Source organism: Castor canadensis, chromosome X (assembly GCF_047511655.1).
Source record: "Castor canadensis chromosome X, mCasCan1.hap1v2, whole genome shotgun sequence".
Lineage (NCBI taxonomy): Eukaryota > Metazoa > Chordata > Mammalia > Rodentia > Castoridae > Castor > Castor canadensis.
The window spans coordinates 9,568,090-9,585,806 of NC_133405.1; positions in this window are offsets into that span (position 1 = coordinate 9,568,090).

Sequence of the window (17,717 nt, forward strand, 5' to 3'; positions counted from 1 at the left end):
AAATAAATCATCTTAGACAGTAATATACCCAAACAATACTGGACATAAAATATCACATAAGTCATTCCAAATATTTCAGAATATTTTGCTTATACCGTATTACATGGGAGGTCATATTACACATGTACATGTTTTAAGTTATGTTTGTCATAATATCTATGTATAATCAGATTTATAAATCTGAATAAGTGTGAATGTGATCCAGCTGTGAGTGGAGTCATCTTTAGTGTTAATCCTTTACTATATGGTTCCTCAATGTCCAATGAGGACAACACATGCCTATAAACCCAACACTAGGGAAGCTGAGGCAGGAAGATCAAGAGTTTGAGGCAAGAATGAACTGCATAACATGACTATCTAAAAATAAAAAAGTTGACAAGGAAAACAATGATAAATATGACAAATCTTTATCTCCCACATCCATGAAAGCATAGCACAACTAAATAAATGCTGGTAATAAATAACCAATGAAATTACCATGGAAACACAAACTATATGACTTTATAATAGAAGTATAGCCTTTTCATATATGAGTAAACTACATGAAAGATCCAACACATGTCATCATTAATTATGGCATTATGTTAATTTATAATAATTTTTTCCATTTTCTCCAAATCCATCTAATTTTTAATCTTTGTGTACTGCTTTTATAAATGACACAACAGCCTTTCTTGATAGATTTAGATTTGAGAATTGAGTACTGTTCTTTCATGAATGTTTAGGATATAATTTATTCTAATATTATTACGGGAAACTTCATTCTTCAGAAGAAGTTTAGTGACTTTATCATCAAGAGGAGTGAAGAAAAAGCTAGATGTCCATGTGCCAACCACTTTGTCAAAGCAACTTCTGAATTAGAATGGAAATAACTTAAAGATGACCTCTAAGAGAGGAGTCTATGATTCTACTTGGACCATGACATAGTTAGCTTAGGTAATTCAGCTTACTCAGCTATTCGCTATAGTTGACTCTTTCTGCACTATTTTACCAGTATATTCATGTAGGAAGCCTTGCAAAAGAAATATCCTCATCATTTTTATATTCAAAACAGAAAGGATTTCATTCAATTTGATTTTTAATTGTCTTTTGTAAGACAATTTTAGAATTATGAGATTACATGAAGTGCCCACAAGAGAATAATTTTTGAAGCTGAATGAAGAAAAAGTGAGATCATTGTTTGACAATGGGAGATAAATTCAGCATTACAAAAACTACAGAGTATGTAAACTAGGTTGTCATTCCCCTCTGGTTTCTCTCTTTGTTCACAAGTACATTCCTCACTGAACATGTCATTTCATAAAATATATATCATTCTATAATCACTGAATTAGAAAAAAGCTACTGAACATTATCATGGGTCAAATCAATACAATATATCTCTTTGTCTTTTGTGATGGAAATTTTCAGTATAAAAATTATTCAAAAAGAAGGGATAGTCTAGATTTAAAAAGAAAGATGAATTTACATGAAGCATCTCTGTGTTCAGGTCTAGAGTATTTTAAGAGGTGATTATGACCAAAGGCTCTTTAATGAAACTTAGACAGTTTCATTATGTCTTGAAACATTACAACTTTTGTATAATTTATTTTCTTCAGCACAGAACTTTCAAATATGCTTGAATAAATCAATGTATGTAACAATACTCAATATATTTCTCATTTAATTACATTGATATAGTAAGAACCTGACTGTTAAAACTCTGCAATTCCCTCCACCAATGTTTTCCACACTTCTACTCAAGAAAATTTAAACTTTTCATTGGAAAGAAATTCAAATAAAATTGAAAAACTAAATAGAACTAAAGCCTTTTTAAGATTATTTAAGGAGTGGAGACATAGCTTAGTGATAAAGCATTTACATAGCATGTATGAAGCCCTGGGTTCAATCTTTAGCACCAGAAATAATGACAGAAAAAAGGACTATGTGAGCACTGAAACAATAGTAATTAAAGCCTCATCTAATTTCAACCATTTCCATATATGTAGAAGTTGCCATATAAATGTATGGTTTATTATATATATGTTTTATATATAGTGTATCATGCCATGTATCATATCATTGTTATTCTAATTATCAGACTGCCCAAGAATTCTGTTGTTTTTATATTGTTATTGCAGCATTACTTAGTCTTTCATTATTGGCATAAGCTTACATATGTAAATTATGGGTAAATGTTAAAATTTCTTAGATTTTAATGAGGGCTTTTCTTTGCAAATTTAGTTTATAAACCCATTTTAACAATTAAAAGGAAGAAAGAGTCCATTGGTCTTTTAGTCCATTAGTTATATGTTTAGTAGACTAAGGAGGATCTTAGGATGCATATACTTCTTGTGAGCAGTATAAAATAGGCAGAGATGAAACCCAATAATTCTGATTGGAATGATACATGCTATTAGAAAATATTGACATCCCAATCTTTTCTCTCTCTCCTTCCTCTCTCTCTCCTCTCTCTCTCTCTCTCTCTCTCTCTCTCTCTCTCTCTCTCTCTCTTTTTCTCTCTCCTTCCCTCTCTATCTCTCTCAGGAAGTGAGATAGAGGAGGATGGGATCAGGGAGGGAGGGAAAGAGCAAGCAAGAAGGATTATATTCTGAGAACATATATATTCTTATGTAATCAAGTACACCATTGTAAACTGAGGCTCAAGATCAGAAAGCTGAATATCAAAACTAAATTTGAACCTACAGTTTTTTAATTTAAAATCTGTTCTATTCAAAATAGCATGGTTTCTAAGGCTAGTTGGAGATGTTGGTAATGTTTATTCTAATTCATATACAAAAAATTCATCTTTTTTGGCTTATAACTTTTGACAAATCCATACAACCATGTAATTACAACCCACAATCCACATTGAGAACAATTACAACACTTTCCAAAATTCCCTCAAGATGCCCCTTTGGAGATAAATCTTTTCCACATTTCAATATTGGCAATAAAAAGGGAAGGAAGGAAGAGTGATAATTCTTCAGTTTCCAACTCTCACATGTACCATTTTATTGGTCCTCAGACCATAAAGAAAAGAGTTCTGTAGGAGTTTTCTCTGTGGATTTTGGCAACTTGGATAAAATCTGGTGGGGGGGGGGACAGGGAGAGGGAAGAAAACAAAGAATAAATAGGAAAAACATCATAGTACTTGTCCTTCACATTTTGACTTCTCTCCCCACAAAACCTAGTATCCCTTAATTTTCAAAGTTCTCAGGTAGTTTCTGTTTCTATTTAGTCTATATTTGTTAGTATTAATCAATAGTAGAAAGAGGTTATATTGGATTTACTCTAACTTTTCTGTTATATGAAATCCAGGTTGAATTTAAGAAAGGTCATAGATGATTTGTTGCAATAATTCAACTTCAAAAGAGCAAAATAAATTTTATTATCACTTTTACTGGAATAGCACAGATGCTCCATCAGTGATACTTAAGAAACCAAACACTAATTAAGCCCTAAGAAATTACAGGAATATAACCATGAACAGATTAACCTTTACTTTGCAGCTGAATTTTAACAAGAATTACAATGTTAGATTAGTTTTGACATCTCTGACAATTAATGAAAAAATATTTTAGATTTCTCATTTGTTCTGGGGTCTGAAGTTCAATAAATAAAATCAACAAGAGGGCAGAACAGGTTCAATCCAGAAGCAGGGGGTGTGTATACACATGTAAGTAAACGTAAAAATGAAAAAAAAAAAAGATCAGGTCTCTAACAGTGGAACATAGGATATCTCAAGGATGCCAAAGAATCCTGTTGTTTTATAATGAACTCAAAACTTTTGGTTGGTTCAGTTATTTCAGAATATTAATTTGATATCCCCATATCAAAGCAAAGTATGTTGTATTAAAAAGATAACTACTGTTTGAATATAGAATTGTAACACTACACGTTGTACATTTCAGAGCCTTGTGTGTACGTCCAATGAAATGTTTTGGAAGCACACTTGTAACTATATGTGTATAATTAACAAACCTGTGTATGCTTATGCATGGACAACTATTTTTTGTAACTCTTGTGTAGAATGCTATTAAACAATGTGTGATCTTTATTTTGAAAAATACAGAACTTCCGAATCTGAAAAAAAAAATTAGATAACTACACTTAAGAGGCTATGATTGCCCTCTAGTGGGGGCCACCCATACTGCATTCCATAATTACCAAGGTCTCCAGTAGGCCTTGAGGAAAAACCTTGCAAAGTCAACTATATACAGTAGACATCTACAGCAAGGACGGCTTGCTATTCATGCTAAGGTCACAGAATTATGTTAAAGATTTTTCCTTTTAGTAATTTTAATAACATATTCCTTAACAATATTTTGAAAATACTGTTATTTCAACAATTATAAAAATTATTGATGTTTTATATAATTTTTTTCCTAGTAAACCTTAAAAAGCAGTGTTTATGTTATGATACATTTTAATTTTGATTAGCATTATTTAAAGTACTAAAAGCCACATATGGCTAAATTGCTCCAATATTGGGCAGAATAGTTTAGTCAGTTAAGGCTGTCAATTTTTTAAGTACATACTGCACATAGACATTACACTGAAATCTTTTATGAGACTGTAAGAATTACTAAGTTTTGTTGTTTCATACATTGTCAATACATGATATATATAAGGTGAAACAATTTTTACTTACATTTAAGTATCTAACAATTTATTATGTTTTCTAATCAGTTGCTTTGGAATGAACCAATAGAAGACATTTCTAGGTCTTTTCTTTTTTTTCACCTGACATGAAATCTACACTGTTAGCAAGTTTTTAGTGCATGATACACCATGGATAACCATAAACACTGTGTTGTACAACAGATCTCTATAATGTATTTATCTCAAGTAACTTAAATCTTATACCCATTGAAGAGCAAATCTCCAATTTCTCCTCAACTCAGGCACTGGCAAAAACTATTTTAGTTTCCACATTTATAAGTTTGAGTATTCTAGTTAGCTAATTTATTTGTAATCATGTAGTATTTGTCCTTCAGAGATTAAATAATTTCACTTAGCATAATGTCCTCAAGATTCATCCATGTAATACATATGGGAACATTTTCTTCTCTTTTTAGGCTTCTATTGAATTGTACATAGCACATTTTCATTATTCATTCATTCCTCAACAGACATTTAGGTTATTCTTTTATCTTTGCTATTATGAGCAATGCTGCAAAAATATGAGACTTCAGATAACTTGTATTGATTTTAATCATTCTGCATAAATATCCAGAAGTATTATGAGTATATCATATGATTGTTTTATTTTTAATTTTGTAAATATACATACTATTTTTCATAGTGGCTGCAAAAATTTAGATTTCCACCAACAATGTATAAAGATTCCAACTGTCTCACATCCTCACCAACCTCTGTTATTATTTTATATTAGTCAGTGTAATATTTGTGTATTTGTGAAGTAGTATCTCAATGTAGTTTTAACTTGTGTTTCCCTAATGATTACATTGAGCATCTTTTTATATGATGTATGTTCAAGCATTTTACTCATTTTTAGTTGGGTTCATTGTTTGCTGTTAAATTTTAGAAGTTCCTTATGTATTTTACATATTAATCCCTTACCAAATACCTATCTCATAAATATTTTCTACTATAGATAGATTGTTACATCACCCTGTTAACTATTTCATTTTCTGTGCAGAAGTTCTTTAATTTAAAGTAGTCTCACTTATCTGTTTCTGCTTTTGTTACCTGTGCTTTTAGTGTCATATCCAAGAAATCTTTGCCCAGGTCAATATTTATGAAGGTCATCTTGTTTGTTTTCCTCCCAGTTATATAGCCCCTCATCTTACGTTTAAATCTTTAATCCATTTGAACAGTTTTTTTGCACATAGTGTAAGATATGTATCCTGTAACATTCTTTGGGAATCCAGTTTCCCCAGCACCATTTGTTGAAGAGAACATAGAGATTATTTTCCCATTGTGTACTCTGGGTATCCTTGTTAAAGATCAATTGACTGTACAGGTTTTGGATTATACTGAGCTCACTGTTCTGTTTCATTGGTCAATTTTAAAAATGGCAGCACCAACCATAGTGTGTTTTTCTTTTTTAAAAGAAGTTTACAAGGGATGACACCCACGGTCTTGTGCATGCTTGGTAAGCACTATACACTGAGGCACAACCCCATTCATAGTGTTTTGATTACTATAGCTTCATAATCTCTTTTGAAAACAGAAAGTGTCATGATTCCAGCTTTGTTCTTATTATTCAAGATTATTTGGGTTATTCAGAGTCTTTTGTGGTTCTATATGAGCTTTAGATTTTTTTCTATTTCTACATAAAATGTCATTGGGGTTTTGTTTGGAGTAGCATGCAATCTATAGATTGATTTGGGCAATATGCATATTTTAATAATACTAAATCATATAATTCATGTCTTCCTATTTATTCATGTCTTTTTCAATTTCTTCATCAATTTTTATAGTTTCCAATGTATGAGTCTTTCACCTCCTGGTTAAGTTTATTTGTAAATATTTTTGATGCTATTGCAAACAGGATAATAGTCACTTTTTTGTGGCACTGCAGAGGGATTATTTTCTTAAGTTCTTATCTGGATAGTTCATGGTTATTGTGTAGAAAAGCAACTGATTTTTGTATGCTGATGTAGTATCCTGAAACTTTACTAAAATCTTTAACAGTTTCTTGACATTTTTAGTGGTTTTAGATATCTAAAATGCCATCTGTAATGGTGATTATTTGAGTTTTTCTTTCTTATTTGAATATCTTTTATTTATTTTCCTTCCCTAATTACTTTGACAAGGATTCCTTGTACTTACACTAAACAGCTGTGGCAAGTCGGGGAATTGTTTTCTTGTTTGTGATCTTAGAGGAAACGTTTTACACTATTGAAGATGATGTCATCTGTGAGCATGCCATATATGGCCTTTACTATGATGAGTTAGTTTCATTTTATAAAGGGTTTGTTGAAAAGTTTTATCATGAAGTACTGTTGAAATTTTCAAATACATTTTCTGCTTCTATTGAACTGATCATAAAAATGTTTACTTTATTCTGTTTAAGTGTTGTAGCACATTAATTAATGTATGTACTTTGAGTAATCGTTGGATTCCAGGGAGAAATGTTACTTGATCATGTTGTATAGACCTTTTCATGTTTTTTTTTAGTTTTTCTGGGGTTAAAATAGTGAACAAGACATCTGTGCCTGTTAATGTGCTAGGTGCTGGAGTTGAAACAGTGAACAAGAACTCTCTATGAATTACAGGTCTGTACCACCATACACAGCTTTAATGATAAGGGTAATCATCAGTGAGTTTAATATTATTTTTCTGCACTATTGGGGATTGAACCCATGGCTTTGTGCATGCTGAGAAAGTCCTCTACATTTCCAGCCAACACATTATGCATAAGAGTTGCTGTCTCATTCCTCCCTCTTCCAAAAAAAAAATCTGAAAATCTGTGGGATGTTTTAAAAGTTTAACGAAAAAAAATAGTTCAGAAACATATATTCAGAAAAAGTAGCCATCGAAAATGAGGGCAAGAACTAGAGATGTAGCATTACGTTAGCATGTGTGAGGACCTGAGTTCAATCCCCACCCAGGACCACCAAAAAACCTCCTAATATGAAACTGTATTGTCAGCTTTAATTTGATCAGTTATTTCCAAGTTAATCTGGAAAAGTAATGCAATTCCTGTGGAAGCCCTAGTTGGGCTGGTGGTACATACCTCTAATCCCAGCTACTCAGGAGGCTGATGGTGAGTTCAAAACCAGAATGAGATATATAGCAACACCCTATCTCAAAAAAAAAAATAACAAGACTGGTGATGTAGCTTGGTTGTCAACAAATTGTGCAGCATGCACAGGCCCTGGGTTTACCCCAGCACTTCAAAAAATGAGGGAATGGAGTTAAATTTTTCATTGAATAAACTTAACTTTAAAATATTGATTAAAAAGCATTATTCAACCTTAAGGTAAATGAAACTATGGAGAAGAATATATATATTTGGAAATTTAAATATTTGGGAAATATGAAAGAATACTTTTTGACAATTTTTTGAAAAACTGTTTAAGGCAAAAGTTATAAAACTGTAGTGTACATGCATACAAAGGTATCTAACAACTATAACATAACAGATAGGGAGGGATCAACAAATGTAATTATAATATCACCAAATTCATACTTCTTAATACTTCTTGTGAAATAACCTCATATTATCCCTAGGTAGACTGTGATGAAGTAAGAATGTTGTTGTTATTAGGAGAACTAAAAAGAAAAATATTATAAAGATCTATATCTAAAAAGTCAACTGAGAAAATAAAATAAATATTATAAAATTGATTAGCTCACCAAACTGCCATAAAATATTAAAATTTAAGACAAAGCAAAAGCAAATAACAAGATGACATATATTATGTAAAATATAAGTACACTAAATACTGCAAAAATAAGAGCTAGACTATATAAAAAAATGTTCAATTACATGCTATCTGAAAGACCATCATTTAAAGTGTAGAGATATATCAACTGGAAGAAAACTGATGGAAGAAGGTATATCATAAAAACAATAACTTTATGAAAGTTAAAGTATGTGTACCAATATCAGTTAAAATTAACTTCTAGACAAGGAGTGCTACCTGAGATGAAAAGGAATAGTTCATGAAGATAAAAGTAATAATTTATCAGCATAAAGTAACAATTTACAAGTATTAATGTGCATGGTAACAGAGCTTTTGAATATACAGGGGGAATTAAAAGTGATAATGACAAATTTACAAGGACAGTTGGAAAGTTTAATATTCTTTAAATATCTTTTGTTATGTTAGTGTTGTGCTGGGTTACATTGTAACATTTATAAAAGTGCTTACAATATATATTAAATTCACCCCTTCCATCATTCTTCATTGATTGGAAAATGAAAGAGCTGAAGACATAGCTGAAGTTCCTACTGACATTCTGTTAAGATGGGCTAACATCCTGTAGATCACAGTATATGTAGTAAGTCTGCCCTATTCATGTATTTATTTCATGCATTTTTGACCAAGCATGCTCAAACAATAATAAAAAGTTAAAAGAAATTTTGAAAACAAAACTTTAAATTCCTCTGTATGCATTATCTGCACCGTTAATAGGGAGAAGTTTCTCGTCAGTCCCCATGTTATTGTGAGTTGTATATAAATTGTTGCGTGATCTGCTGTTTCCCTGGCCCTGCTTTTGTTTGAATATGCCTCCCAAAAGCAAATCATGCCCAAAAAGCATGGGAAAAGTTATTGTTACCCTCCTAAGCCAAAAGGGCACATAATGTGCTTAATTGAAGTGAAAAAATGAAAATTTTAGATTTGCTGAAAAGCAGCATGTCTTTAGGGAAAATTTGGATACTGGCACTGTAGGAAAATCAATCAGTCACAGAGAACACATAGAGTTCATTGCATCCTGAGCATTCACAGGTTTTCTCATCAATGATGGTCTCCTTAGAACCATGTTCTCATGTACATCAAGGGTCTACTGTACATTGAATCAGACTTCTTTATAAGGTTCTATGTCCATATGGTAGGATGAATAATACTTCCCCCACACAACATTTCCATGTTCTCATTCTCACAACATGTGAAAGATACTTTGCAGCTGTGATTAAGGATCTTAAGATAATGAGATTATGTTTTGATTATCATGGTAGGATCAAAATACTATCGCAAATATTCTTATAAAAGTGATACAAAAGGAATATTTAACTACAGAAGAGTAGCAGTTAATGTAATAATGGAAGTAGAGATTAGAACACTTTTATGATGGAGGAAAGGACCACAAACCAGTAAATACTGGTGCCCACTAAGAGTTGAAAAAGACAAACAGATTGTTCTCTTCAGAACCTTCACAAGGAACCAGTCCTCTCAACATCTTGAGTTTAACTGAATGAAATTGAGTTTAACCTTCAGGTGTCCAATGTGCATCATTACAAACCCCTAAATTTGTGGTAAATATTACAGCAGTGATAGGACACTAATACAATCACCAACAGTAAGAAGACATGGGAATGGGGGGAAAATGGAGGTAGCATGAAGAGCAACTACAATTAACATCACTCCTAATAACAGGAAGAACTTTTGCATTTTCTGTCATCTAAATTCTTGGTTTATAGCACTACCTGAAAAAATAATATTTTTAAAGGTATAACAAAGGTCTCATTAAATCTTAAGTGTTAGGTGCTTTATGGGATAATTTGTGCTCCTGAGTCCAAAGACTAGCAAGTAAGGAGAAAAGTTGCCATGGCTTTGGGAAATAGACCCTGATCATTAAGAGGAGGTAGGGCCATTATTAAGCAAAGGTGAGAAAATATGTATGGAATTCTATTGAACCATCTTAGGTACTTCTTAGCACCATCTACAAACCCACTGTGACGAGAAGAGGTAATAAGCAGAAGAGGAATAGAACTTGTTCAAGGTGTTCTGTGTGCATGTATGACATTATCTCAATTAAATCCCATAATATTATTAATGTATGATAAGACAAAAATCAAAGAATTCCAATTGCAGCCTCAAAGTCAATAAATAAGGCTACGTAGATTGTTTCACAAACAAACTACAGTAATTTGTGTTTATAAGTAGATTCAAGTAAAACCCTGGAATAGCAACTTCTCAAGAATGTATGGAGAAGTAGGTATGCGTATTCTAAGCGATGAACTGTGGCAGAAACTGAAATTTATGGCTCACATCCAGTTTTAAGTAAAGACTTGCTGCAGAGGAGGATAATCAAGATGGTGGATTAGATGCACCCAACACTCACCCATCTGTCCAGAAACAAAATCAAAACAACTGGAAAGTAGCTACTCAGTAGGATGAGTGATGGGGACAATGCTGAAGTTCTATTGTAAACAGAGTCATGGAAAACCCCAGAGACTTTGGATAGTGGAAAGAGATTGCAGTGTCAATCATGTAGTGGCATGGCAGAGGGTGGGGGTAGAGGTGAAAAAGAGGAAGAAGTGCAGAGAGTGAAACTAACACAAGAGTCAGGACTGTGCAGAAGTACAGTCTAAACAGACAATGTGTCTGGGATCAGCATAGCATATAGGCACCAAGGATGTTCTTTATATTTCCCAGCATGTACTTGTCTTTCAAGAACTAGGATCCATTTTGAGAAGGTCTTACCTGAGCTTTTTGTTGTATGAGTAAAATTTGCTTTTAATTTCCTGTCTCCAGGAATCCACAGCACATATCTGATCCACTGGACCAGCAGGCATATGCCTTGAGAGCTACTGTGGCTCCAGTGGAGGGCAACTAAAACAAAATTATTGAGCTTTACATAGTAACAAACTAGTCTGTGTAAGGGAATAAAAGTAGGAAATGGTGGTGAGTAATGACAGACTGCATGTGATTAATTGTGGGAGCTATGCTTTGGAACACTGGAGTCAGGGGAGGAAATGAAGTGCACACAGAATCTGCTTATACCCTTCAGTACAGATAGTTGTGACCATATAGCTTCTCTTGGTCACTCTTCTCCAGCAGACTCTGCACCAAACAGTATCAGCTCTTCCCTAGGAGTACATAAAAAGAAATAATATTGATATAAATCTCTGCCAGAGAAAACTTTTTTTGTTCCACAGTAAATTATACAATCCTAGCAAGATAACTGATAAATGATACAACTGGCTATAGTCACAAGCCACTCACTTTGGTCACCAAGCAAGTCACAGAAAGACAGAAGAAGGGGGTAAATTACTCACATCATATGATTTCTCTAATAGGCACATAACCTAAAAGGTAAGAGCTGCTTGGAATAGGTTGAGAGTACTTGCTCTTGCCTGTTCAATGTAGCTACTTGGTGGATAGGAAACTTTTTCTGATTGTAATACTGAGTATTGAACTTGGGGTCTAGTGCATGCTAAACAAGTGCTATACCGTTTCAGCCATGACTCCAAACCTTTTGTTTGAGTTTTGTTTTTGATACAGGTTCTCATTAACTTTGGTAGAACTGGCCTTGAATTTAGAATCTCCCTGGCTCCACCTCCCAATTAGCTGGGATTACAGGCATGAATCAATGAATCACCACACTTGACTTAGGAGGAAAGTTTATTTTCATTGTCTTATTTGGTTTGAGTATATATGCATATATATACAAAAATAAACATATTCATACATATAATATTCTTTTTTTGTTTGTTTTGTCTATCCCTCTCTTTCATTATCCTTTTATATTTAATTTTTTAAATTTCTTCCCTTTTTTTTGCTTATTTCATTCTTTAGTGTTTAATTGAATGTGTTCTTTTTTCTTTCTCATTTCTTTATACTCAAACTTTTTAAATTATTTTTTACTTTTATTGATTATTAACTTTTCAGTTCATTCTATATAATTTTTGCCACTTTTATATTGTTATTGGTATTGTGGTTATTCATGTCTTCAATTAGTTATTGCTGTATTCTTGTATCTGGTTTATTTTTATATTGTATTTGTTACTGCTGCTTGTTTCCTTCCTTTTGAGATGTGTTGGGGATTGAGCCTAATACCCTGAGTACATTGGGTTGGCGTTTTGTCACTCTAGCTCAGACCAGTTGAGAGAGATTGCTCCTTAATGCCTCAGTAATATAGTCCCCCTCTATCTTTGGAGGAATTACTATATACTTTTCAAAAATAGTTCTGAATGCTAATGGTCTCAATTCTCCAATTAAAAGACACACACACTTGCAATCTGGATTAAAAAATAATACCCTATAAGAAAAGCACCTTACTGAAAAAAAGATAAACAGAAGCATAAAGCAAAAGGGTGTAAGCAAATTTTCCAAGCAATCACAGCACAATAGCAAGCAGGAGTAAGTATACTCATGTCTGACAAAACAGACCTTGAATCAAAATTATTCAGAAAAAAACACAAGGTCACTTCACATTGATAATCCATCAGGAAGACCTAACTATTTTAAACATATATGTACTGATTGTTGATTACCACTTTTATAAAGGAAATGCTACTGGACATGAAAGCTCACACAGACTCCTACACAATAATTGTGGGTGAATTTAATTTTCCACTTTCACCAAAAAATAGTCATCAGGACCAAAAAAAAATTAACAAGAAAAATTCAAAATGAATTGACACTACAGACCAAAATCTATAGTGTCACCTACAGAATATTCCACCCAACCACCACAGAATACACATTCTTCTCCACAGACCCTGGGACTTTTTCCAAAATAGATAATAGTGGAGAACTCAAAGCAAGTTTTAAGAAATATAAGAAAATTGAAATGACTTCCTATATTTTATCTGACCACAATGGAAATGATGCAGAAATGAAAAATAAGAGAAACTACAGAAAATACTATGATACATGAAGATTGAAAAATATACTTTTGAAGCATCAGTGAGTCATTAAAGAAATAAGGGAGGAAATTTAAAAAGTTACTAGAAACAAATGAATACAAAACCACAACTTACCAGAAGCTTTGAGACACAACAAAGGCAGTGTGAAGAGGAAAGTTGGTATCTATGATCACCACATTAAAAAAGAACAATAGAATTCTCAAATAAATAACCTAATAAGTAAATTTCTTCAAGCTCTTACAAAAACAATAATAAACTAAATGTAAAAGCACACATGGAAAGAAATAATAAAAATTGGAGTATAATTAAACTGGAGAATGAATGAACAATACAAGGAGTCAAAGAAACAAATATTTGGTTCTTTGGAATGTTAAACAAGATTGACAAACTTTTAATCAGACTAACCAAAAGAAGAGGAGATGACCTAAATTCATAGAATTAGAGATGACAAAGAGGATATCACAGCAAATACCAATGAAATGAAGATCACTAGGGAATTCATAGAAAACCTATATTCAAATTGACTAGAAAATCTAGATTAATGGATAAATATCTAGATGCATGTGACCTACCAAAATTGAGGTAAAGAGTTTATAAGCCATTTAAACAGATGTGTAACAATCAATAAAATTGAAAGAGTAATAAAGAGTCTCTCAGAAAAGAAAAACTTAAGATCAGATGGATTCACTGTTGAATTCTACCAGACTTTAAAGAATTAACACCAATGATCCTCAAATTATTTCATAAAATAGAAAGCTATGAACCACTACCAAACTCCTTCTTTCAAGCAAGTATTAACCTGATGCCAAAACCAGATAATGAAACAACCAAAAGGAAAATTATATACCAATTTTCCTAATGAATATGATGCATATTTCCCAATAAAATACAAACCAGATTCAACAATATATTAAAAAGATCATACACCATCATCAAGTTGGTTTTATTTCAAGGGTACTGGGATGGCTCGAAAAATGCAAATCTATTAACATATTACTGCATATAAATGGAATAAAGGACAAAAATCATATGCTCACTTCAAGAGACACAGAAAAGTTCATTGACAACCTTTAAGATGTATTCAGGATAAAAGCCTTGAGAACCTAGGAATACAAGTAACACACTTCAACATAACAATGGCTATATAAAATAAATCTATTGCCAATGTTGTTCTAAATAAGGAAAAACTGAAATCTTTTTCTTTAAAGTAAGGAAAAATACAAGAGTGTCCATTCTCTCCATTCTTATATAATATAGTGCCATATTTCTGGCTAAGAAATATGGCTAAGAAAAAAAAAGAAAAACAGCATGGTACAGCACAAAAACATCCCTGTAGACCAGTAGAATAGAATAGAAGATCCAGAAATAAGCTCACAGAGCTATAGCCATCAGATTTTTGACAAAGGCACCAAAATCCTATGTTGGAGAAAAGATAGTCTCTTCAACAAATTGTGTAGGGAAAACTGGATATCCATATGTAGAAATCTGAAAGTAGACCCTTTTGTCTCCCACTGTTCAAAACTTTATTCAAAATGGACCAATGATCTTAATGCACAACATAAAATTTGCAACTGCTAAAGGAAAATTTAGAGAAAACCCTTGAAAATATAAGTACAGGTAATGCTTTTCTGCATAGAACCCCAATTACTCAGGAAATAAGAACAAGAATTGACAGTTGCAAATATATCCAATTACAAAGCTGCTGCACAAAAAGGAAACAATTACCAGATTCAAAGGAAAAATTACAGAATAGAACAAAATCTCTGTTAATTATTCATTGAATAAAGAGCTAATGTCCAGAATATATAAAGTGTCTCAAAAGTTAAACACCAAAAGAAGAAATAATGCAATTAAGGGATTATTAATCAGAATATATAGGGAGTTAAAAAAAAACATTAATAATCAACAAAGAATGGGCAAATGAACTGAGCGAAAAATACTCAGTAGAAGTACAAATGGCCAATAAATACATGAATAAATTCTCAACCTACCTGGCCATAAAGGGAATGCAAATCAAAATGATAGTAAAATTTTATGTCATTCCAATCAGAATGGCTATCATAAATAAAACAAACAACAACAAATGCTAGTGAGAATGTGGAGAAAAAAGAACCTTTATCCACTGTTGGTAGACATGTTAATTATTGCCACCACTATGGAAAGAAGTCTGGAGGGTCCTCAAAAAACTAAAAATGGAACTACTATATGATCCAGCTATACCACTCCTCGGCATATACCTGAAGGAATGTGTGCCAAGGTACAGTAGAACCACTTGACCACCATGTTTATTGCAGTACTATTCATAATAATCAAGCCTTGGAAATAGCCCCTATGTCCTACAACTGAGGAAAAGATTAAAAACACATAGCATATATACACAGTGGAGCATTATTCAGCCATAAAGAAGAATGAAATTATGTTGTTTGCAGGTAAATTAATGGAACTGAAGATCGTTATGTTAAGGGAAGTAAGCCAGGCTCAGGAAGAAAAAGTCGGATGTTTTTTCTCGTATATGGAAGATCAACCTAAGATAAATGTTTACATAATTACACACACATACTGAGCTAGAAAGAGAAAGAGAAGGAGAGAAAACAACATTGTAATAGTAGGTTTGTCTGAGAGGACTGTGGAGAGGTGGGAAAGGAAAAAGAGAATGATAAAGAGTGAATAATATTGAAACAATGCATTTGTATATGAAGACAGCATAATAAAATGCACTATAAGATGCTGAATAGCAGGGGAGCAGGGCAATATAGAAAAAGAAACTAATACATGGGGTTAATTGGATTGGAAATGATATATAAATGTGCAAAAAACCAAGGTAATACCCCTCTTGAACAATCTATATTCTCTCAACAAATGAAGGCTAAGAAGGTAAAACAGGTCCTGAATAAAAGTGGGCACCAATTGGATGGGAAAGCGTAATTGGAGAGGTTGAAGGAGGGCAAATATGGTAGATGTACTTAGTGTTCATGTACAAAAATAAAACAATGAAACTGTTCTAAGAAGGCAAGATGAAGGGGAATGACAGAAAAAAATAGAGGTGGTGAATCTAATTAGATATATTGTAAGCACAGTATGGATTTTCCTCAAAAAACTTAAAACAGAACTACCACGTGATCCAACCATACTACTTCTGGGTATATTCCTGAAGGAATCTAAGCATACAGCAGATATACTGTATACCCATATTTATTGCAGTACTATTTACAATAGCAAAATTATGGAATCATCCTAGGTGCCCTTCAACAGATGGATAAAGAAAATGTGCTACACACACATACACACAAACAAACACACAGAATATTCAACCATAAAGAAGAATGAAATTGTGTCATGTACATTGTGTCATCTCAATCTATTTTTTATGGAAGTAGAGGTTATTATGTTAAGAGAAATAAGCCAGACACAGAGAGAGAATATCATGTTTTCTCTTATTTGTAGAAACTAAAAAAAAAAAAAAAAGACCTGAAAGTATAACAGGGACTAATAGAGAAGAGGAAGAAGATCAAGGGGATCTGCGAAAGAACAGAGGGCAAGAGAGGTTGGGTGGATTCAAACAAAGCATTACATATGCATGTATGGAAATATCACAGAAAAATCCATTAATTTGTACAATTGATATGAGTTAATTACTATACTATAAAACACAATGCAAAGGTATAAACAGTATGGTTAACTGATGGCCTTTAGCTGTAACTTCTTAGAGGGTTTATCTCAATTTTCAAGATGAGGTTATATCCTTCTCAAGCCATTGACTTACTAAGTAGTGGTACAAAGAGCTAGCAGAGTCATTTGATCTGTGTAGGGCTCCTATGATAAACATTTTTTGCTATAAACTCTTTTGTTAGTTTAAAAGAAGCTGTATGTGTTTATGGTTTGGGACGGCTTCAACTGCTCGATCCTATTGTGTCCTCCTTTTTATACATACATATTGCATTCTTATAAACTTTTTGTATTTTGGCATTTATATACCAAAAGTTTCAACCTACATGAATTTAATGGCAATTATTTGAATAATTTGGTGAAGTAAAAAATTAAAAAACACAACTTAGGAAATTTGAAATAAAAAGCATATTGGAATAGACATATATACAATTAAATTTTATGGAAATTTTTTGAAGTGAAAACTCCAGAAAGACATGTTTTCATTAGTGAATTTTATCAGCAATTTAAAGAAGAAAATAAAACTAATTTTCTTTTAAATATTTCAGAAAATAGTTGAGAAAAGAACATTTACACAATTTATTTCATAAATCTATTACAAAACTGAACACAAAAACTGTTGAAAACATTACAAGATGAAAGTGGATACCCAAGTATTACCAAGCATTAGCAAATCAAATCCAGCTATATATGGCAGGAAATACTATATTTTAACCACATGAAAACTATTTCAATAATCCAGTTTGTAAATTTTAACACTGAAAAGTAATCATCATTG